General features: G+C 45.6%; 16 non-coding genes across 16 annotated transcripts; 8 read left to right on the top strand and 8 right to left on the bottom strand.

The window, feature by feature from the left end:
* Positions 1 to 1,422: 1,422 nt before the first annotated feature.
* Positions 1,423 to 1,496, bottom strand: trnan-guu (transfer RNA asparagine (anticodon GUU)). Its single transcript has one exon. It is a non-coding gene; the product is annotated as a tRNA-Asn (tRNA).
* Positions 1,497 to 1,624: 128 nt separating this feature from the next.
* On the top strand, positions 1,625 to 1,706 carry trnas-aga (transfer RNA serine (anticodon AGA)). The gene has a single exon. It is a non-coding gene; the product is annotated as a tRNA-Ser (tRNA).
* A 1,703-nt stretch (positions 1,707 to 3,409) lies between these two features.
* Positions 3,410 to 3,483, bottom strand: trnan-guu (transfer RNA asparagine (anticodon GUU)). The gene has a single exon. It is a non-coding gene; the product is annotated as a tRNA-Asn (tRNA).
* A 128-nt stretch (positions 3,484 to 3,611) lies between these two features.
* On the top strand, positions 3,612 to 3,693 carry trnas-aga (transfer RNA serine (anticodon AGA)). Its single transcript has one exon. It is a non-coding gene; the product is annotated as a tRNA-Ser (tRNA).
* Positions 3,694 to 5,396: 1,703 nt separating this feature from the next.
* trnan-guu (transfer RNA asparagine (anticodon GUU)) lies at positions 5,397 to 5,470 on the bottom strand. Its single transcript has one exon. It is a non-coding gene; the product is annotated as a tRNA-Asn (tRNA).
* Positions 5,471 to 5,598: 128 nt separating this feature from the next.
* On the top strand, positions 5,599 to 5,680 carry trnas-aga (transfer RNA serine (anticodon AGA)). The gene has a single exon. It is a non-coding gene; the product is annotated as a tRNA-Ser (tRNA).
* A 1,703-nt stretch (positions 5,681 to 7,383) lies between these two features.
* Positions 7,384 to 7,457, bottom strand: trnan-guu (transfer RNA asparagine (anticodon GUU)). Its single transcript has one exon. It is a non-coding gene; the product is annotated as a tRNA-Asn (tRNA).
* A 128-nt stretch (positions 7,458 to 7,585) lies between these two features.
* On the top strand, positions 7,586 to 7,667 carry trnas-aga (transfer RNA serine (anticodon AGA)). Its single transcript has one exon. It is a non-coding gene; the product is annotated as a tRNA-Ser (tRNA).
* Positions 7,668 to 9,370: 1,703 nt separating this feature from the next.
* Positions 9,371 to 9,444, bottom strand: trnan-guu (transfer RNA asparagine (anticodon GUU)). The gene has a single exon. It is a non-coding gene; the product is annotated as a tRNA-Asn (tRNA).
* A 128-nt stretch (positions 9,445 to 9,572) lies between these two features.
* trnas-aga (transfer RNA serine (anticodon AGA)) lies at positions 9,573 to 9,654 on the top strand. The gene has a single exon. It is a non-coding gene; the product is annotated as a tRNA-Ser (tRNA).
* A 1,703-nt stretch (positions 9,655 to 11,357) lies between these two features.
* trnan-guu (transfer RNA asparagine (anticodon GUU)) lies at positions 11,358 to 11,431 on the bottom strand. Its single transcript has one exon. It is a non-coding gene; the product is annotated as a tRNA-Asn (tRNA).
* A 1,914-nt stretch (positions 11,432 to 13,345) lies between these two features.
* On the bottom strand, positions 13,346 to 13,419 carry trnan-guu (transfer RNA asparagine (anticodon GUU)). Its single transcript has one exon. It is a non-coding gene; the product is annotated as a tRNA-Asn (tRNA).
* Positions 13,420 to 15,333: 1,914 nt separating this feature from the next.
* On the bottom strand, positions 15,334 to 15,407 carry trnad-guc (transfer RNA aspartic acid (anticodon GUC)). The gene has a single exon. It is a non-coding gene; the product is annotated as a tRNA-Asp (tRNA).
* A 128-nt stretch (positions 15,408 to 15,535) lies between these two features.
* Positions 15,536 to 15,617, top strand: trnas-aga (transfer RNA serine (anticodon AGA)). The gene has a single exon. It is a non-coding gene; the product is annotated as a tRNA-Ser (tRNA).
* Positions 15,618 to 17,516: 1,899 nt separating this feature from the next.
* On the top strand, positions 17,517 to 17,598 carry trnas-aga (transfer RNA serine (anticodon AGA)). The gene has a single exon. It is a non-coding gene; the product is annotated as a tRNA-Ser (tRNA).
* A 1,905-nt stretch (positions 17,599 to 19,503) lies between these two features.
* Positions 19,504 to 19,585, top strand: trnas-aga (transfer RNA serine (anticodon AGA)). Its single transcript has one exon. It is a non-coding gene; the product is annotated as a tRNA-Ser (tRNA).
* Positions 19,586 to 20,283: the final 698 nt, after the last annotated feature.

Below are 20,283 nucleotides of genomic sequence, written 5' to 3' on the forward strand. Positions count from 1 at the left end.
TTGATGCTGCTTCCTACTGCGATGCTTATTTAATGAACTAAGGCAGACGAGCCACAGTTCTCAACACCGCCGGCCTAAATCGCTACATTAGATCATAAGAAATAGGAGCAGGATTTGGCCATGCGGCCCTCGATCATGCTCCGCCATTCAATAAGATCATGCCTGATCCTCTACCTCAACTGAAAGTTACCGACCTTGCCCCATATACCTTGATTTCCGTAATGTACATATCCATCTCAGTTAGGAATGTACTCAACGACTGAACCACCACAGCCCTCTGCGTTAGAAAACTCCAAAGATACACAACCCTTACAATGAAGCAATTTCTCCTCATCTCAATCTTAAATGGCCGGCCCCTTATTCTGAAACTTTGACCCCTAGTTCGGGCTCCACAGCCAGGGTAAACAACCTCTCAGAATCCGCCCAGTCAAGCCATGAAAGAATTTATATGTTCTTCCTTCGTAGCGTCTGCTGAATTCATTTCACCACAGAAAACTATGTTTAGCTGGATGGACAACCAGCAGGAAAAACAATGCAGCCAAAGATTTATTCTCCAACCACATTCCCTGAGGCACGCGGCCATACAAAGGGACAAAAGCAGCACACAAGAGAAAAGGCGATTTGAATCCCGTTCGTAGTGTCGAATTTCCTCAATTTGACCGAACGCCATATGAAGCAACAATTTGAATCAGATATTGCATTTAATTTCAGTCGCAAAATGTTAAGCGATCACACACTGCAAACCGCACGCAAAAAGAAAATCACAAGGCCCGTGCGAGGCACTAAACCGCATTCAAATACAGCAACCAAATCAGTTAGCGTCAAAGATTTTGTCATTAGAAATTCATACCTCTCGCATTTGGTGTGACAAGAGATTGCAGGGGCTGCTCGCTTCTCGGCCGCGGCGCTAGCGACAGCAACAAGTCATCCGGTCACAGCTGAGTCCTCCAACTTACTGGAACTGCACGTGACAGAGCAGTTCAATCCTCAGGCCCTGATTGGACACATTCAATGGGGGTGTTCTCGCGCCGCTCTATGTGATTGGTTGGTTGTTGTCATGTGATCAGGGTGCAGGGCGATGCAAGGAAGCTGCAGTTCTCTGGCAATTGTAATAGTTGCAAGCTTTCCATTCTAATCCATGTATGTGTAAACCTGAGGAAAGTGTAGAAAAGGGTTTTCAGAATGGATTATCCACTGTGGCCGATTTTCCTGCTGGATTTTAATGCAAGAACGCTGCACTTGGAGTATTGGTATAAGGGATGTAGAATATCCATGCTGCCTGGCAGAAGACTGATCGATGAAGCGATTGTTCCCATTGGAAACAGGAAGGCAGCAGCAGTATGCTCACCACTGTTCATTTCACGGAATCAAAGACTCCATTTTTAAACAATAGATGAGTTTGCAAAAAGTAAAAGTTACTCACGTCTCTGGGTGGGCTCGAACCACCAATCTTTCAGTTAACAGCCGAACGCGCTGGCCCATTGCGCCACAGAGACAGACATGAAAATGTTTGCAATTGGAATTATTCCACATGAACCCATGTGATTATGTGCCAGAGTGTTCACAGCAGAGGCACCGATTTCGAAGCAAATGAGAAGCTGCGTGGGTCCAAACCACTGTTCGGGTAGTCGTGGCCGAGTGGTTAAGGCGATGGACTAGAAATCCATTGGGGTATCCCCGCGCAGGTTCGAATCCTGCCGACTACGGCACCAAGGACGTCGTCCCAAATGATCGCTTTTTACTTAATTTGAACTGCTGCCTTTCGGTTCCTCTGCCGAGATTCAAAGCTACAAACAAACAAAGTTTCAAGCAGAAAGTATAACAAGCACTTCACCCCATTATGACATTACGAGAGGCCTAAGCCAAAGGAGAATACTACGTTATTTAATGCTCTTGGAACCGTCAAAGCAATTTTAACCGTCGAAAATATTTTATTTTGCAACCCATTGAAGAAAATGCACGTCTTCCGCGCAGCCATCTTCCAGTTGATGCTGCTTCCTACTGCGATGCTTATTTAATGAACTAAGGCAGACGAGCCACAGTTCTCAACACCGCCGGCTTAAATTGCTACATAAGATCATAAGAAATAGGAGCAGGATTTGGCCATGCGGCCCTCGATCATGCTCCGCCATTCAATAAGATCATGGCTGATCCTCTACCTCAACTGAAAGTTACCGACCTTGCCCCATATACCTTGATTTCCGTAATGTACATATCCATCTCAGTTAGGAATGTACTCAACGACTGAACCACCACAGCCCTCTGCGTTAGAAAACTCCAAAGATACACAACCCTTACAATGAAGCAATTTCTCCTCATCTCAATCTTAAATGGCCGGCCCCTTATTCTGAAACTTTGACCCCTAGTTCGGGCTCCACAGCCAGGGTAAACAACCTCTCAGAATCCGCCCAGTCAAGCCATGAAAGAATTTATATGTTCTTCCTTCGTAGCATCTGCTGAATTCATTTCACCACAGAAAACTATGTTTAGCTGGATGGACAACCAGCAGGAAAAACAATGCAGCCAAAGATTTATTCTCCAACCACATTCCCTGAGGCACGCGGCCATAAAAAGGGACAAAAGCAGCACACAAGAGAAAAGGCGATTTGAATCCCGTTCGTAGTGTCGAATTTCCTCAATTTGACCGAACGCCATATGAAGCAGCAATTTGAATCAGATATTGCATTTAATTTCAGTCGCAAAATGTTAAGCGATCACACACTGCAAACCGCACGCAAAAAGAAAATCACAAGGCCCGTGCGAGGCACTAAACCGCATTCAAATACAGCAACCAAATCAGTTAGCGTCAAAGATTTTGTCATTAGAAATTCATACCTCTAGCATTTGGCTGAAAACAAGAGATTGCAGGGGCTGCTCGCTTCTCGGCCGCGGCGCTAGCGACAGCAACAAGTCATCCGGTCACAGCTGAGTCCTCCAACTTACTGGAACTGCATGTGACAGAGCAGTTCAATCCTCAGGCCCTGATTGGACACATTCAATGGGGGTGTTCTCGCGCCGCTCTATGTGATTGGTTGGTTGTTGTCATGTGATCAGGGTGCAGGGCGATGCAAGGAAGCTGCAGTTCTCTGGCAATTGTAATAGTTGCAAGCTTTCCATTCTAATCCATGTATGTGTAAACCTGAGGAAAGTGTAGAAAAGGGTTTTCAGAATGGATTATCCACTGTGGCCGATTTTCCTGCTGGATTTTAATGCAAGAACGCTGCACTTGGAGTATTGGTATAAGGGATGTAGAATATCCATGCTGCCTGGCAGAAGACTGATCGATGAAGCGATTGTTCCCATTGGAAACAGGAAGGCAGCAGCAGTATGCTCACCACTGTTCATTTCACGGAATCAAAGACTCCATTTTTAAACAATAGATGAGTTTGCAAAAAGTAAAAGTTACTCACGTCTCTGGGTGGGCTCGAACCACCAACCTTTCAGTTAACAGCCGAACGCGCTGGCCCATTGCGCCACAGAGACAGACACGAAAATGTTTGCAATTGGAATTATTCCACATGAACCCATGTGATTATGTGCCAGAGTGTTCACAGCAGAGGCACCGATTTCGAAGCAAATGAGAAGCTGCGTGGGTCCAAACCACTGTCAGGGTAGTCGTGGCCGAGTGGTTAAGGCGATGGACTAGAAATCCATTGGGGTTTCCCCGCGCAGGTTCGAATCCTGCCGACTACGGCACCGAGGACGTCGTCCCAAATGATCGCTTTTTACTTAATTTGAACTGCTGCCTTTCGGTTCCTGTGCCGAGATTCAAAGCTACAATCAAACAAAGTTTCAAGCAGAAAGTATAACAAGCACTTCACCCCATTATGACATTACGAGAGGCCTAAGCCAAAGGAGAATACTACGTTATTTAACGCTCTTGGAACCGTCAAAGCAATTTTAACCGTCGAAAATATTTTATTTTGCAACCCATTGAAGAAAATGCACGTCTTCCGCGCAGCCATCTTCCAGTTGATGCTGCTTCCTACTGCGATGCTTATTTAATGAACTAAGGCAGACGAGCCACAGTTCTCAACACCGCCGGCCTAAATCGCTACATTAGATCATAAGAAATAGGAGCAGGATTTGGCCATGCGGCCCTCGATCATGCTCTGCCATTCAATAAGATCATGGCTGATCCTCTACCTCAACTGAAAGTTACCGACCTTGCCCCATATACCTTGATTTCCGTAATGTACATATCCATCTCAGTTAGGAATGTACTCAACGACTGAACCACCACAGCCCTCTGCGTTAGAAAACTCCAAAGATACAAAACCCTTACAATGAAGCAATTTCTCCTCATCTCAATCTTAAATGGCCGGCCCCTTATTCTGAAACTTTGACCCCTAGTTCGGGCTCCACAGCCAGGGTAAACAACCTCTCAGAATCCGCCCAGTCAAGCCATGAAAGAATTTATATGTTCTTCCTTCTTAGCGTCTGCTGAATTCATTTCACCACAGAAAACTATGTTTAGCTGGATGGACAACCAGCAGGAAAAACAATGCAGCCAAAGATTTATTCTCCAACCACATTCCCTGAGGCACGCGGCCATACAAAGGGACAAAAGCAGCACACAAGAGGAAAGACGATTTGAATGCCGTTCGTAGTGTCGAATTTCCTCAATTTGACCGAACGCCATATGAAGCAACAATTTGAATCAGATATTGCATTTAATTTCAGTCGCAAATTGTAAATCGATCACACACTGCAAACCGTACGCAAAAAGAAAATCACAAGGCCCGTGCGAGCCACTAAACCGCATTCAAATACAGCTACCAAATCAGTTAGCGTCAAAGATTTTGTCATTAGAAATTCATACATCAAGCATTTGGCTGAAAACAAGAGATTGCAGGGGCTGCTCGCTTCCCGGCCGCGGCGCTAGCGACAGCAACAAGTCATCCGCTCACAGCTGAGTCCTCCAACGTACTGGAACTGCATGTGACAGAGCAGTTCAATCCTCAGGCCCTGATTGGACACATTCAATGGGGGTGTTCTCGCGCCGCTCTATGTGATTGGTTGGTTGTTGTCATGTGATCAGGGTGCAGAGCGATGCAAGGAAGCTGCAGTTCTCTGGCAATTGTAATAGTTGCAAGCTTTCCATTCTAATCCATGTATGTGTAAACCTGAGGAAAGTGTAGAAAAGGGTTTTCAGAATGGATTATCCACTGTGGCCGATTTTCCTGCTGGATTTTAATGCAAGAACGCTGCACTTGGAGTATTGGTATAAGGGATGTAGAATATCCATGCTGCCTGGCAGAAGACTGATCGATGAAGCGATTGTTCCCATTGGAAACAGGAAGGCAGCAGCAGTATGCTCACCACTGTTCATTTCACGGAATCAAAGACTCCATTTTTAAACAATAGATGAGTTTGCAAAAATTAAAAGTTACTCACGTCTCTGGGTGGGCTCGAACCACCAACCTTTCAGTTAACAGCCGAACGCGCTGGCCCATTGCGCCACAGAGACAGACACGAAAATGTTTGCAATTGGAATTATTCCACATGAACCCATGTGATTATGTGCCAGAGTGTTCACAGCAGAGGCACCGATTTCGAAGCAAATGAGAAGCTGCGTGGGTCCAAACCACTGTCAGGGTAGTCGTGGCCGAGTGGTTAAGGCGATGGACTAGAAATCCATTGGGGTTTCCCCGCGCAGGTTCGAATCCTGCCGACTACGGCACCGAGGACGTCGTCCCAAATGATCGCTTTTTACTTAATTTGAACTGCTGCCTTTCGGTTCCTCTGCCGAGATTCAAAGCTACAATCAAACAAAGTTTCAAGCAGAAAGTATAACAAGCACTTCACCCCATTATGACATTACGAGAGGCCTAAGCCAAAGGAGAATACTACGTTATTTAACGCTCTTGGAACCGTCAAAGCAATTTTAACCGTCGAAAATATTTTATTTTGCAACCCATTGAAGAAAATGCACGTCTTCCGCGCAGCCATCTTCCAGTTGATGCTGCTTCCTACTGCGATGCTTATTTAATGAACTAAGGCAGACGAGCCACAGTTCTCAACACCGCCGGCCTAAATCGCTACATTAGATCATAAGAAATAGGAGCAGGATTTGGCCATGCGGCCCTCGATCATGCTCTGCCATTCAATAAGATCATGGCTGATCCTCCACCTCAACTGAAAGTTACCGACGTTGCCCCATATACCTTGATTTCCGTAATGTACATATCCATCTCAGTTAGGAATGTACTCAACGACTGAACCACCACAGCCCTCTGCGTTAGAAAACTCCAAAGATACAAAACCCTTACAATGAAGCAATTTCTCCTCATCTCAATCTTAAATGGCCGGCCCCTTATTCTGAAACTTTGACCCCTAGTTCGGGCTCCACAGCCAGGGTAAACAACCTCTCAGAATCCGCCCAGTCAAGCCATGAAAGAATTTATATGTTCTTCCTTCTTAGCGTCTGCTGAATTCATTTCACCACAGAAAACTATGTTTAGCTGGATGGACAACCAGCAGGAAAAACAATGCAGCCAAAGATTTATTCTCCAACCACATTCCCTGAGGCACGCGGCCATACAAAGGGACAAAAGCAGCACACAAGAGGAAAGACGATTTGAATGCCGTTCGTAGTGTCGAATTTCCTCAATTTGACCGAACGCCATATGAAGCAACAATTTGAATCAGATATTGCATTTAATTTCAGTCGCAAATTGTAAATCGATCACACACTGCAAACCGTACGCAAAAAGAAAATCACAAGGCCCGTGCGAGCCACTAAACCGCATTCAAATACAGCTACCAAATCAGTTAGCGTCAAAGATTTTGTCATTAGAAATTCATACATCAAGCATTTGGCTGAAAACAAGAGATTGCAGGGGCTGCTCGCTTCCCGGCCGCGGCGCTAGCGACAGCAACAAGTCTTCCGCTCACAGCTGAGTCCTCCAATGTACTGGAACTGCATGTGACAGAGCAGTTCAATCCTCAGGCCCTGATTGGACACATTCAATGGGGTTGTTCTCGCGCCGCTCTATGTGATTGGTTGGTTGTTGTCATGTGATCAGGGTGCAGAGCGATGCAAGGAACCTACAGTTCTCTGACAATTGTAATAGTTGCAAGCTTTCCATTCTAATCCATGTATGTGTAAACCTGAGGAAAGTGTAGAAAAGGGTTTTCAGAATGGATTATCCACTGCGGCCGATTTTCCTGCTGGATTTTAATGCAAGAACGCTGCACTTGGAGTATTGGTATAAGGGATGTAGAATATCCATGCTGCCTGGCAGAAGAATGATCGATGAAGCGATTGTTCCCATTGGAAACAGGAAGGCAGCAGCAGTATGCTCACCACTGTTCATTTCACGGAATCAAAGACTCCATTTTTAAACAATAGATGAGTTTGCAAAAATTAAAAGTTACTCACGTCTCTGGGTGGGCTCGAACCACCAACCTTTCAGTTAACAGCCGAACGCGTTGGCCCATTGCGCCACAGAGACAGACACGAAAATGTTTGCAATTGGAATTATTCCACATGAACCCATGTGATTATGTGCCAGAGTGTTCACAGCAGAGGCACCGATTTCGAAGCAAATGAGAAGCTGCGTGGGTCCAAGCCACTGTCAGGGTAGTCGTGGCCGAGTGGTTAAGGCGATGGACTAGAAATCCATTGGGGTTTCCCCGCGCAGGTTCGAATCCTGCCGACTACGGCACCGAGGACGTCGTCCCAAATGATCGGTTTTTACTTAATTTGAACTGCTGCCTTTCGGTTCCTCTGCCGAGATTCAAAGCTACAATCAAACAAAGTTTCAAGCAGAAAGTATAACAAGCACTTCACCCCATTATGACATTACGAGAGGCCTAAGCCAAAGGAGAATACTACGTTATTTAACGCTCTTGAAACCGTCAAAGCAATTTTAACCGTCGAAAATATTTTATTTTGCAACCCATTGATGAAAACGCACGTCTTCCACGCAGCCATCTTCCAGTTGATGCTGCTTCCTACTGCGATGCTTATTTAATGAACTAAGGCAGACGAGCCACAGTTCTCAACACCGCCGGCCTAAATCGGTGCATTAGATCATAAGAAATAGGAGCAGGATTTGGCCATGCGGCCCTCGATCATGCTCCGCCATTCAATAAGATCATGGCTGATCCTATACCTCAACTGAAAATTACCGACCTTGCCCCATATACCTTGATTTCCGTAATGTACATATCCATCTCAGTTAGGAATGTACTCAACGACTGAACCACCACATCCCTCTGCGTCAGAAAACTCCAAAGATACACAACCCTTACAATGAAGCAATTTCTCCTCATCTCAATCTTAAATGGCCGGCCCCTTATTCTGAAAGTTTGACCCCTAGTTCGGGCTTCACATCCAGGGTAAACAACCTCTCAGAATCCGCCCAGTCAAGCCATGAAAGAATTTATATGTTCTTCCTTCGTAGCGTCTGCTGAATTGATTTCACCACAGAAAACTATGTTTAGCTGGATGGACAACCAGCAGGAAAAACAATGCAGCCAAAGGTTTATTCTCCAACCACATTCCCTGAGGCACGCGGCCATACAAAGGGACAAAAGCAGCACACAAGAGAAAAGGCGATTTGAATGCCGTTCGTAGTGTCGAATTTCCTCAATTTGACCGAACGCCATATGAAGCAACAATTTGAATCAGATATTGCATTTAATTTCAGTCGCAAATTGTAAAGCGATCACACACTGCAAACCGTACGCAAAAAGAAAATCACAAGGCCCGTGCGAGCCACTAAACCGCATTCAAATACAGCTACCAAATCAGTTAGCGTCAAAGATTTTGTCATTAGAAATTCATACATCTAGCATTTGGCTGAAAACAAGAGATTGCAGGGGCTGCTCGCTTCCCGGCCGCGGCGCTAGCGACAGCAACAAGTCATCCGCTCACAGCTGAGTCCTCCAACGTACTGGAACTGCATGTGACAGAGCAGTTCAATCCTCAGGCCCTGATTGGACACATTCAATGGGGGTGTTCTCGCGCCGCTCTATGTGATTGGTTGGTTGTTGTCATGTGATCAGGGTGCAGAGCGATGCAAGGAAGCTGCAGTTCACTGGCAATTGTAATAGTTGCAAGCTTTCCATTCTAATCCATGTATGTGTAAACCTGAGGAAAGTGTAGAAAATGGTTTTCAGAATGGATTATCCACTGTGGCCGATTTTCCTGCTGGATTTTAATGCAAGAACGCTGCACTTGGAGTATTGGTATAAGGGATGTAGAATATCCATGCTTCCTGGCAGAAGACTGATCGATGAAGCGATTGTTCCCATTGGAAACAGGAAGGCAGCAGCAGTATGCTCACCACTGTTCATTTCACGGAATCAAAGACTCCATTTTTAAACAAGAGATGAGTTTGCAAAAATTAAAAGTTACTCACGTCTCTGGGTGGGCTTGAACCACCAACCTTTCAGTTAACAGCCGAACGCGTTGGCCCATTGCGCCACAGAGACAGACACGAAAATGTTTGCAATTGGAATTATTCCACATGAACCCATGTGATTATGTGCCAGAGTGTTCACAGCAGAGGCACCGATTTCGAAGCAAATGAGAAGCTGCGTGGGTCCAAACCACTGTCAGGGTAGTCGTGGCCGAGTGGTTAAGGCGATGGACTAGAAATCCATTGGGGTTTCACCGTGCAGGTTCGAATCCTGCCGACTACGGCACGGAGGACGTCGTTCCAAATGATCGCTTTTTACTTAATTTGAACTGTTGCCTTTCGGTTCCTCTGCCGACATTCAAAGCTACAATCAAACAAAGTTTCAAGCAGAAAGTATAACAAGCACTTCACCCCATTATGACATTACGAGAGGCCTAAGCCAAAGGAGAATACTACGTTATTTAACGCTCTTGAAACCGTCAAAGCAATTTTAACCGTCGAAAATATTTTATTTTGCAACCCATTGAAGAAAACGCACGTCTTCCGCGCAGCCATCTTCCAGTTGATGCTGCTTCCTACTGCGATGCTTATTTAATGAACTAAGGCAGACGAGCCACAGTTCTCAACACCGCCGGCCTAAATCGGTGCATTAGATCATAAGAAATAGGAGCAGGATTTGGCCATGCGGCCCTCGATCATGCTCCGCCATTCAATAAGATCATGGCTGATCCTCTACCTCAACTGAAAATTACCGACCTTGCCCCATATACCTTGATTTCCGTAATGTACATATCCATCCCAGTTAGGAATGTACTCAACGACTGAACCACCACATCCCTCTGCGTTAGAAAACTCCAAAGATACACAACACTTACAATGAAGCAATTTCTCCTCATCTCAATCTTAAATGGCCGGCCCCTTATTCTGAAAGTTTGACCCCTAGTTCGGGCTCCACATCCAGGGTAAACAACCTCTCAGAATCCGCCCAGTCAAGCCATGAAAGAATTTATATGTTCTTCCTTCGTAGCGTCTGCTGAATTGATTTCACCACAGAAAACTATGTTTAGCTGGATGGACAACCAGCAGGAAAAACAATGCAGCCAAAGGTTTATTCTCCAACCACATTCCCTGAGGCACGCGGCCATACAAAGGGACAAAAGCAGCACACAAGAGAAAAGGCGATTTGAATGCCGTTCGTAGTGTCGAATTTCCTCAATTTGACCGAACGCCATATGAAGCAACAATTTGAATCAGATATTGCATTTAATTTCAGTCGCAAAATGTTAAGCGATCACACACTGCAAACCGCACGCAAAAAGAAAATCACAAGGCCCGTGCGAGGCACTAAACCGCATTCAAATACAGCAACCAAATCAGTTAGCGTCAAAGATTTTGTCATTAGAAATTCATACCTCTAGCATTTGGCTGAAAACAAGAGATTGCAGGGGCTGCTCGCTTCTCGGCCGCGGCGCTAGCGACAGCAACAAGTCATCCGGTCACAGCTGAGTCCTCCAACTTACTGGAACTGCATGTGACAGAGCAGTTCAATCCTCAGGCCCTGATTGGACACATTCAATGGGGGTGTTCTCGCGCCGCTCTATGTGATTGGTTGGTTGTTGTCATGTGATCAGGGTGCAGGGCGATGCAAGGAAGCTGCAGTTCTCTGGCAATTGTAATAGTTGCAAGCTTTCCATTCTAATCCATGTATGTGTAAACCTGAGGAAAGTGTAGAAAAGGGTTTTCAGAATGGATTATCCACTCTGGCCGATTTTCCTGCTGGATTTTAATGCAAGAACGCTGCACTTGGAGTATTGGTATAAGGGATGTAGAATATCCATGCTGCCTGGCAGAAGACTGATCGATGAAGCGATTGTTCCCATTGGAAACAGGAAGGCAGCAGCAGTATGCTCACCACTGTTCATTTCACGGAATCAAAGACTCCATTTTTAAACAATAGATGAGTTTGCAAAGATTAAAAGTTACTCACGTCTCTGGGTGGGCTCGAACCACCAACCTTTCAGTTAACAGCCGAACACGCTGGCCCATTGCGCCACAGAGACAGACACGAAAATGTTTGCAATTGGAATTATTCCACATGAACCCATGTGATTATGTGCCAGAGTGTTCACAGCAGAGGCACCGATTTCGAAGCAAATGAGAAGCAGCGTGGGTCCAAACCACTGTCAAGGTAGTCGTGGCCGAGTGGTTAAGGCGATGGACTAGAAATCCATTGGGGTTTCCCCGCGCAGTTTCGAAGTCCTGCCGACTACGGCACCGAGGACGTCGTCCCAAATGATCGCTTTTTACTTAATTTGAACTGTTGCCTTTCGGTTCCTCTGCCGAGATTCAAAGCTACAATCAAACAAAGTTTCAAGCAGAAAGTATAACAAGCACTTCACCCCATTATGACATTACGAGAGGCCTAAGCCAAAGGAGAATACTACGTTATTTAACGCTCTTGGAACCGTCAAAGCAATTTTAACCGTCGAAAATATTTTATTTTGCAACCCATTGAAGAAAATGCACGTCTTCCGTGCAGCCATCTTCCAGTTGATGCTGCTTCCTGCTGCGATGCTTATTTAATGAACTAAGGCAGACGAGCCACAGTTCTCAACACCGCCGGCCTAAATCGCTACATTAGATCATAAGAAATAGGAGCAGGATTTGGCCATGCGGCCCTCGATCATGCTCCGCCATTCAATAAGATCATGGCTGATCCTCTACCTCAACTGAAAGTTACCGACCTTGCCCCATATACCTTGATTTCCGTAATGTACATATCCATCTCAGTTAGGAATGTACTCAACGACTGAACCACCACAGCCCTCTGCGTTAGAAAACTCCAAAGATACACAACCCTTACAATGAAGCAATTTCTCCTCATCTCAATCTTAAATGGCCGGCCCCTTATTCTGAAAGTTTGACCCCTAGTTCGGGCTCCACATCCAGGGTAAACAACCTCTCAGAATCCGCCCAGTCAAGCCATGAAAGAATTTATATGTTCTTCCTTCGTAGCGTCTGCTGAATTGATTTCACCACAGAAAACTATGTTTAGCTGGATGGACAACCAGCAGGAAAAACAATGCAGCCAAAGGTTTATTCTCCAACCACATTCCCTGAGGCACGCGGCCATACAAAGGGACAAAAGCAGCACACAAGAGAAAAGGCGATTTGAATGCCGTTCGTAGTGTCGAATTTCCTCAATTTGACCGAACGCCATATGAAGCAACAATTTGAATCAGATATTGCATTTAATTTCAGTCGCAAAATGTTAAGCGATCACACACTGCAAACCGCACGCAAAAAGAAAATCACAAGGCCCGTGCGAGGCACTAAACCGCATTCAAATACAGCAACCAAATCAGTTAGCGTCAAAGATTTTGTCATTAGAAATTCATACCTCTAGCATTTGGCTGAAAACAAGAGATTGCAGGGGCTGCTCGCTTCTCGGCCGCGGCGCTAGCGACAGCAACAAGTCATCCGGTCACAGCTGAGTCCTCCAACTTACTGGAACTGCATGTGACAGAGCAGTTCAATCCTCAGGCCCTGATTGGACACATTCAATGGGGGTGTTCTTGCGCCGCTCTATGTGATTGGTTGGTTGTTGTCATGTGATCAGGGTGCAGGGCGATGCAAGGAAGCTGCAGTTCTCTGGCAATTGTAATAGTTGCAAGCTTTCCATTCTAATCCATGTATGTGTAAACCTGAGGAAAGTGTAGAAAAGGGTTTTCAGAATGGATTATCCACTCTGGCCGATTTTCCTGCTGGATTTTAATGCAAGAACGCTGCACTTGGAGTATTGGTATAAGGGATGTAGAATATCCATGCTGCCTGGCAGAAGACTGATCGATGAAGCGATTGTTCCCATTGGAAACAGGAAGGCAGCAGCAGTATGCTCACCACTGTTCATTTCACGGAATCAAAGACTCCATTTTTAAACAATAGATGAGTTTGCAAAGATTAAAAGTTACTCACGTCTCTGGGTGGGCTCGAACCACCAACCTTTCAGTTAACAGCCGAACGCGCTGGCCCATTGCGCCACAGAGACAGACACGAAAATGTTTGCAATTGGAATTATTCCACATGAACCCATGTGATTATGTGCCAGAGTGTTCACAGCAGAGGCACCGATTTCGAAGCAAATGAGAAGCAGCGTGGGTCCAAACCACTGTCAAGGTAGTCGTGGCCGAGTGGTTAAGGCGATGGACTAGAAATCCATTGGGGTTTCCCCGCGCAGTTTCGAAGTCCTGCCGACTACGGCACCGAGGACGTCGTCCCAAATGATCGCTTTTTACTTAATTTGAACTGCTGCCTTTCGGTTCCTCTGCCGAGATTCAAAGCTACAATCAAACAAAGTTTCAAGCAGAAAGTATAACAAGCACTTCACCCCATTATGACATTACGAGAGGCCTAAGCCAAAGGAGAATACTACGTTATTTAACGCTCTTGGAACCGTCAAAGCAATTTTAACCGTCGAAAATATTTTATTTTGCAACCCATTGAAGAAAATGCACGTCTTCCGCGCAGCCATCTTCCAGTTGATGCTGCTTCCTGCTGTGATGCTTATTTAATGAACTAAGGCAGATGAGCCACAGTTCTCAACACCGCCGGCCTAAATCGCTACATTAGATCATAAGAAATAGGAGCAGGATTTGGCCATGCGGCCCTCGATCATGCTCCGCCATTCAATAAGATCATGGCTGATCCTCTACCTCAACTGAAAGTTACCGACCTTGCCCCATATACCTTGATTTCCGTAATGTACATATCCATCTCAGTTAGGAATGTACTCAACGACTGAACCACCACAGCCCTCTGCGTTAGAAAACTCCAAAGATACACAACCCTTACAATGAAGCAATTTCTCCTCATCTCAATCTTAAATGGCCGGCCCCTTATTCTGAAAGTTTGACCCCTAGTTCGGGCTCCACATCCAGGGTAAACAACCTCTCAGAATCCGCCCAGTCAAGCCATGAAAGAATTTATATGTTCTTCCTTCGTAGCGTCTGCTGAATTGATTTCACCACAGAAAACTATGTTTAGCTGGATGGACAACCAGCAGGAAAAACAATGCAGCCAAAGGTTTATTCTCCAACCACATTCCCTGAGGCACGCGGCCATACAAAGGGACAAAAGCAGCACACAAGAGAAAAGGCGATTTGAATGCCGTTCGTAGTGTCGAATTTCCTCAATTTGACCGAACGCCATATGAAGCAACAATTTGAATCAGATATTGCATTTAATTTCAGTCGCAAAATGTTAAGCGATCACACACTGCAAACCGCACGCAAAAAGAAAATCACAAGGCCCGTGCGAGGCACTAAACCGCATTCAAATACAGCAACCAAATCAGTTAGCGTCAAAGATTTTGTCATTAGAAATTCATACCTCTAGCATTTGGCTGAAAACACGAGATTGCAGGGGCTGCTCGCTTCTCGGCCGCGGCGCTAGCGACAGCAACAAGTCATCCGGTCACAGCTGAGTCCTCCAACTTACTGGAACTGCATGTGACAGAGCAGTTCAATCCTCAGGCCCTGATTGGACACATTCAATGGGGGTGTTCTCGCGCCGCTCTATGTGATTGGTTGGTTGTTGTCATGTGATCAGGGTGCAGGGCGATGCAAGGAAGCTGCAGTTCTCTGGCAATTGTAATAGTTGCAAGCTTTCCATTCTAATCCATGTATGTGTAAACCTGAGGAAAGTGTAGAAAAGGGTTTTCAGAATGGATTATCCACTCTGGCCGATTTTCCTGCTGGATTTTAATGCAAGAACGCTGCACTTGGAGTATTGGTATAAGGGATGTAGAATATCCATGCTGCCTGGCAGAAGACTGATCGATGAAGCGATTGTTCCCATTGGAAACAGGAAGGCAGCAGCAGTATGCTCACCACTGTTCATTTCACGGAATCAAAGACTCCATTTTTAAACAATAGAGGAGTTTGTAAAGATTAAAAGTTACTCACGTCTCTGGGTGGGCTCGAACCACCAACCTTTCAGTTGACAGCCGAATGCGCTGGCCCATTGCGCCACAGAGACAGACACGAAAATGTTTGCAATTGGAATTATTCCACATGAACCCATGTGATTATGTGCCAGAGTGTTCACAGCAGAGGCACCGATTTCGAAGCAAATGAGAAGCAGCGTGGGTCCAAACCACTGTCAAGGTAGTCGTGGCCGAGTGGTTAAGGCGATGGACTAGAAATCCATTGGGGTTTCCCTGCGCAGGTTCGAATCCTGCCGACTACGGCACCGAGGACGTCGTCCCAAATGATCGCTTTTTACTTAATTTGAACTGCTGCCTTTCGGTTCCTCTGCCGAGATTCAAAGCTACAATCAAACAAAGTTTCAAGCAGAAAGTATAACAAGCACTTCACCCCATTATGACATTACGAGAGGCCTAAGCCAAAGGAGAATACTACGTTATTTAACGCTCTTGGAACCGTCAAAGCAATTTTAACCGTCGAAAATATTTTATTTTGCAACCCATTGAAGAAAATGCACGTCTTCCGCGCAGCCATCTTCCAGTTGATGCTGCTTCCTGCTGCGATGCTTATTTAATGAACTAAGGCAGACGAGCCACAGTTCTCAACACCGCCTACCTAAATCGCTACATTAGATCATAAGAAATAGGAGCAGGATTTGGCCATGCGGCCCTCGATCATGCTCCGCCATTCAATAAGATCATGGCTGATCCTCTACCTCAACTGAAAGTTACCGACCTTGCCCCATATACCTTGATTTCCGTAATGTACATATCCATCTCAGTTAGGAATGTACTCAACGACTGAACCACCACAGCCCTCTGCGTTAGAAAACTCCAAAGATACACAACCCTTACAATGAAGCAATTTCTCCTCATCTCAATCTTAAATGGCCGGCCCCTTATTCTGAAACTTTGACCCCTAGTTCGGGCTCCACAGCCAGGGTAAACAACCTCTCAGAATCCGCCCAGTCAAGCCATGAAAGAATTTATATGTTCTTCCTTCGTAGCGTCTGCTGAATTCATTTCACCACAGAAAACTATGTTTAGCTGGATGGACAACCAGCAGGAAAAACAATGCAGCCAAAGATTTATTCTCCAACCACATTCCCTGAGGCACGCGGCCATACAAAGGGACAAAAGCAGCACACAAGAGAAAAGGCGATTTGAATCCCGTTCGTAGTGTCGAATTTCCTCAATTTGACCGAACGCCATATGAAGCAACAATTTGAATCAGATATTGCATTTAATTTCAGTCGCAAAATGTTAAGCGATCACACACTGCAAACCGCACGCAAAAAGAAAATCACAAGGCCCGTGCGAGGCACTAAACCGCATTCAAATACAGCAACCAAATCAGTTAGCGTCAAAGATTTTGTCATTAGAAATTCATACCTCTAGCATTTGGCTGAAAACAAGAGATTGCAGGGGCTGCTCGCTTCTCGGCCGCGGCGCTAGCGACAGCAACAAGTCATCCGGTCACAGCTGAGTCCTCCAACTTACTGGAACTGCATGTGACAGAGCAGTTCAATCCTCAGGCCCTGATTGGACACATTCAATGGGGGTGTTCTCGCGCCGCTCTATGTGATTGGTTGGTTGTTGTCATGTGATCAGGGTGCAGGGCGATGCAAGGAAGCTGCAGTTCTCTGGCAATTGTAATAGTTGCAAGCTTTCCATTCTAATCCATGTATGTGTAAACCTGAGGAAAGTGTAGAAAAGGATTTTCAGAATGGAATATCCACTGTGGCCGATTTTCCTGCTGGATTTTAATGCAAGAACGCTGCACTTGGAGTATTGGTATAAGGGATGTAGAATATCCATGCTGCCTGGCAGAAGACTGATCGATGAAGCGATTGTTCCCATTGGAAACAGGAAGGCAGCAGCAGTATGCTCACCACTGTTCATTTCACGGAATCAAAGACTCCATTTTTAAACAATAGATGTGTTTGCAAAAATTAAAAGTTACTCACGTCTCTGGGTGGGCTCGAACCACCAACCTTTCAGTTAACAGCCGAACGCGCTGGCCCATTGCGCCACAGATACCAAAATGTTTGCAATTGGAATTATTCCACATGAACCCATGTGATTATGTGCCAGAGTGTTCACAGCAGAGGCACCGATTTCGAAGCAAATGAGAAGCTGCGTGGGTCCAAACCACTGTCCGGGTAGTCGTGGCCGAGTGGTTAAGGCGATGGACTAGAAATCCATTGGGGTTTCCCCGTGCAGGTTCGAATCTTGCCGACTACGGCACCGAGGACGTCGTCCCAAATGATCGCTTTTTACTTAATTTGAACTGCTGCCTTTCGGTTCCTCTGCTGAGATTCAAAGCTACAATCAAACAAAGTTTCAAGCAGAAAGTATAACAAGCACTTCACCCCATTATGACATTACGAGAGGCCTAAGCCAAAGGAGAATACTACGTTATTTAACGCTCTTGGAACCGTCAAAGCAATTTTAACCGTCGAAAATATTTTATTTTGCAACCCTTTGAAGAGAATGCACGTCTTCCGCGCAGCCATCTTCCAGTTGATGCTGCTTCCTACTGCGATGCTTATTTAATGAACTAAGGCAGATGAGCCACAGTTCTCAACACCGCCGGCCTAAATCGCTACATTAGATCATAAGAAATAGGAGCAGGATTTGGCCATGCGGCCCTCGATCATGCTCCGCCATTCAATAAGATCATGTCTGATCCTCTACCTCAACTGAAAGATACCGACCTTGCCCCATATAGCTTGATTTCCGTAATGTACATATCCATCTCAGTTAGGAATGTACTCAACGACTGAACCACCACAGCCCTCTGCGTTAGAAAACTCCAAAGATACACAACCCTTACAATGAAGCAATTTCTCCTCATCTCAATCTTAAATGGCCGGCCCCTTATTCTGAAACTTTGACCCCTAGTTCGGGCTCCACAGCCAGGGTAAACAACCTCTCAGAATCCGCCCAGTCAAGCCATGAAAGAATTTATATGTTCTTCCTTCGTAGCGTCTGCTGAATTCATTTCACCACAGAAAACTATGTTTAGCTGGATGGACAACCAGCAGGAAAAACAATGCAGCCAAAGATTTATTCTCCAACCACATTCCCTGAGGCACGCGGCCATACAAAGGGACAAAAGCAGCACACAAGAGAAAAGGCGATTTGAATCCCGTTCGTAGTGTCGAATTTCCTCAATTTGACCGAACGCCATATGAAGCAACAATTTGAATCAGATATTGCATTTAATTTCAGTCGCAAAATGTTAAGCGATCACACACTGCAAACCGCACGCAAAAAGAAAATCACAAGGCCCGTGCGAGGCACTAAACCGCATTCAAATACAGGAACCAAATCAGTTAGCGTCAAAGATTTTGTCATTAGAAATTCATACCTCCAGCATTTGGCTGAAAACAAGAGATTGCAGGGGCTGCTCGCTTCTCGGCCGCGGCGCTAGCGACAGCAACAAGTCATCCGGTCACAGCTGAGTCCTCCAACTTACTGGAACTGCATGTGACAGAGCAGTTCAATCCTCAGGCCCTGATTGGACACATTCAATGGGGGTGTTCTCGCGCCGCTCTATGTGATTGGTTGGTTGTTGTCATGTGATCAGGGTGCAGGGCGATGCAAGGAAGCTGCAGTTCTCTGGCAATTGTAATAGTTGCAAGCTTTCCATTCTAATCCATGTATGTGTAAACCTGAGGAAAGTGTAGAAAAGGGTTTTCAGAATGGATTATCCACTGTGGCCGATTTTCCTGCTGGATTTTAATGCAAGAACGCTGCACTTGGAGTATTGGTATAAGGGATGTAGAATATCCATGCTGCCTGGCAGAAGACTGATCGATGAAGCGATTGTTCCCATTGGAAACAGGAAGGCAGCAGCAGTATGCTCACCACTGTTCATTTCACGGAATCAAAGACTCCATTTTTAAACAATAGATGAGTTTGCAAAAATTAAAAGTTACTCACGTTTCTGGGTGGGCTCGAACCACCAACCTTTCAGTTAACAGCCGAACGCGCTGGCCCATTGCACCACAGAGACAGACATGAAAATGTTTGCAATTGGAATTATTCCACATGAACCCATGTGATTATGTGCCAGAGTGTTCACAGCAGAGGCACCGATTTCGAAGCAAATGAGAAGCTGCGTGGGTCCAAACCACTGTCAGGGTAGTCGTGGCCGAGTGGTTAAGGCGATGGACTAGAAATCCATTGGGGTTTCCCCGCGCAGGTTCGAATCCTGCCGACTACGGCACCGAGGACGTCGTCCCAAATGATTGCTTTTTACTTAATTTGAACTGCTGCCTTTCGGTTCCTCTGCCGAGATTCAAAGCTGCAATCAAACAAAGTTTCAAGCAGAAAGTATAACAAGCACTTCACCCCATTATGACATTACGAGAGGCCTAAGCCAAAGGAGAATACTACGTTATTTAACGCTCTTGAAACCGTCAAAGCAATTTTAACCGTCGAAAATATTTTATTTAGCAACCCATTGAAGAAAATGCACGTCTTCCGCGCAGCCATCTTCCAGTTGATGCTGCTTCCTACTGCGATGCTTATTTAATGAACTAAGGCAGACGAGCCACAGTTCTCAACACCGCCGGCCTAAATCGCTACATTAGATCATAAGAAATAGGAGCAGGATTTGGCCATGCGGCCCTCGATCATGCTCCGCCATTCAATAAGATCATGGCTGATCCTCTACCTCAACTGAAAGTTACCGACCTTGCCCCATATACCTTGATTTCCGTAATGTACATATCCATCTCAGTTAGGAATGTACTCAACGACTGAACCACCACAGCCCTCTGCGTTAGAAAACTCCAAAGATACACAACCCTTACAATGAAGCAATTTCTCCTCATCTCAATCTTAAATGGCCGGCCCCTTATTCTGAAACTTTGACCCCTAGTTCGGGCTCCACAGCCAGTGTAAAAAACCTCTCAGAAT

The sequence above is a fragment of the Somniosus microcephalus genome, unplaced genomic scaffold (assembly GCF_052327205.1).
Source record: "Somniosus microcephalus isolate GS21.2 unplaced genomic scaffold, FLI_Smic_1.0 unresolved_chr9, whole genome shotgun sequence".
In the NCBI taxonomy this organism is placed as follows: Eukaryota; Metazoa; Chordata; class Chondrichthyes; order Squaliformes; family Somniosidae; genus Somniosus; species Somniosus microcephalus.